This window comes from Stegastes partitus, unplaced genomic scaffold, assembly GCF_000690725.1.
Source record: "Stegastes partitus isolate 25-593 unplaced genomic scaffold, Stegastes_partitus-1.0.2 Scaffold2202, whole genome shotgun sequence".
In the NCBI taxonomy this organism is placed as follows: domain Eukaryota; kingdom Metazoa; phylum Chordata; class Actinopteri; family Pomacentridae; genus Stegastes; species Stegastes partitus.
In genome coordinates, this window is record NW_007579933.1 from 61,532 (window position 1) to 64,181 (window position 2,650).

Genomic DNA, 2,650 nt, shown 5'->3' on the forward strand with positions numbered 1-2,650 from the left:
GTGCGGCTTATATTCAGGTGCGCTCAATAGTCAGAAAATGACGGTAAATTGGCTGCATACTCCGTTGAAATAGTCCCTTTGTGTGGTAAGTGCCCCCTGTGTTTCTGTAATGCCACTGACTCTCTCTGGAAGCCCTAATATATAACATGTCAAGCACCATCTGTGATGAACGCTGAATCTCCTAAACTGTGTCAAAACGGTGACTCTTCAACTTGAATTTCATTTTGAGGAAGCGGAAGAAGTCACAGGGAGCGTAATCTGGTGAGCAGGGCAGGTGCAGCACGGCGACTGTGCTGCTGAAAACCCTGTGTATAATCGCAGTGCTGTGACCAGGTGCACAGCACATTGCAGCACTCGTGTGCCATCATGCCACAGTTCAAGCTGTAAAGCGCTGAATGTTCACCTTCAGACACGTCAGGACGTTACAGTAGAACTCTGCCTTGACAGTTCGACCCTGGAGGATTTGTTGCACAATCACCTGAATGATGAATTAAACAATGAGCGTGCTCCCGATGCTCCTGGCCTGATGCAGCCTGTCCAGTTTGGACAACTTTGGACTCTTACACTGTGAAAACTGCTGTTTCTTCTTTCACTGGTAGCTGCAAATCCACCTCCTATCACCAGCGATAATTCTGGAATTGAAGTTTATATCATGCCGGCTGATGACTGACACAGGAGGTCATGTTTCAAGAAGAAATCGCAAACACACACCTACCAGTAATCACAAAAACATTTGTAACACGTGATGTTGATAGCTTGGTATCACACGGCATCCTGACTCGTTACTCCTCACACATGTTGCATACCACTTTCTAGCTTTTGAATCGACCTTGATATCATCACTAGTTTTTCTGTTTTCTCTGCTCCACCATGTCTGTTCATCTCCACTCTGTGTGCGTCTGTTTCACCATGAGTCGATGACACACAGCACAGGAGACACACATAGTTAAACAATGCTCACACAAGGACTGTCGTGGTTAAACAGACGCACACAGACTTCCTCAGTGAAAAGACGTTGAAAGCAGAAGAGACATAGCAGAGCAAAGGAAAAGCCGAGAACAACAGCAAAAGAGACTCTCACACTGAGCAGAAATGAAATGAGTGCACGTAAATTAGGTAAAAAATAAATAAAAATTCTTAGTTTTAAAATTCTTGCTTTTAAACTTTAGTTTTTACAAGATGTGTGGTTAGGTTTTGGCACCAAACATGGTTGATATCATGTAATTGGTTGGCTGAAAAGGAGCAAAAAATTAGATCTGTTGTTTAGAAACGCATCAAACAAACACAATCTTGGAGTATAGACATGTAAATGAGAAAACAGTTTAGTTGCATAGGAACATAGGAACTGCTGATTGTTGACCCAACCATCCGCCCCAACCTCCTCTATGACATATTTTGTGCTTCTATAACATCAAGCTACTTCTGCCTTCCTTGTGTTTTTTAATACAAATATCAGACTGTAGCTGAATGGGCCTCTTGTAGGAGCAGTCGTTAATTTGTTTTAATGTAGATTTTGCCTGACAACTTTAGAAAAAAAATTCATAAAATCTAATTGAAGCCTCTGATTGCTGCCGACGCACATTGTTTTGACAGCGAGAGTATTTGCATTGACAGCGTGTTACTACCTCTCACCTTCGCGCACTACGACGATCTCACAGATTTTTCAGCCGTCTCTCTCTCTCTCCTTCCTCCTCACACGCAAACACACACAAACACACCCACAGGCTTGTATTTCATGAGTGTGTGGACACACAAAAACACTCACCGATACCAGCAGCAATATGCAGACAAATACACAAACAGGGATGCACACACACACAAACAGAGTTACACACACACACACACACACATACAAGCACCGGCATGGATTAATGTGTTTGGCTCAACTATTTCATTTATTACTGTCGGAGGCCTTTTGTGATGAGGGCATTTTTCAGGTTGCTAACCATTATTCCCTCTAGGCCCCGGGCTCCTCAAAGGACTGCTTGAGTGTGTGTGTGTGTGTGTGTGTGTGTGTGTGTGTCTGTGCATCAGTGTGCGCAGCCTTATGGTTATGGTTATGGTCCAACCAAGTAGTCAGATTTTTTTTCCTTCTATTCTTCAGGGGATTCACATTGCCATTTCTGACTGTACTTAATGCTCCCTCCCCATTTGTCAACACATGCCTAAGCAGCTCGAAGCCTGTTTGTTTTGCCATGAAAGGGCTTTTTTTTTTTTTGTACCTCTATCATACCTTGAAATATTGCTGAGTGTGCTGTATCCATCAACATCCCAAAAGTATCAGAGAGAGGGAGGGAAAGACCTGGAGAGAGAAAGCAGAAAAACAAGAAAAAAATAAAATAATGTCACTCGTCTCTGTCCTGACGTCCATCTCTCTCCTTCCCCATGTGTATTAAAAATGTGTTTACACAGTCCTCGGATCAACTACAGCACAAATTACATGCACATAGAGATATAAACTCAAACCACATGGCTTTGTTTCTGTTCCGAATCATGCTCGGCGTTTGGTTCTGTTTTCACGGGCTTGACTCCGCCATTGCCTCAAGAATAAATTAATTCATAGGTTTATTCTTGGTTTTGTTTGGAACATTTGTTTTCTGGCCAGTCGACTAATGTGGGACACCGATGCAGTAATTAATTGAAATCTGTC

General features: G+C 42.8%; 1 protein-coding gene across 1 annotated transcript in view; it reads right to left on the reverse strand.

The window, feature by feature from the left end:
• Window positions 1–2,304, reverse strand: part of fscn2b (fascin actin-bundling protein 2b, retinal) — a 28,395-nt gene extending 26,091 nt beyond the window's left edge. Inside the window, exon 1 of the mRNA XM_008304363.1 lies at window positions 2,234–2,304. The gene's annotated coding sequence lies outside the window, so the exon portion shown is untranslated. The remainder of the gene's footprint in view (window positions 1–2,233) is intronic.
• Window positions 2,305–2,650: the final 346 nt, after the last annotated feature.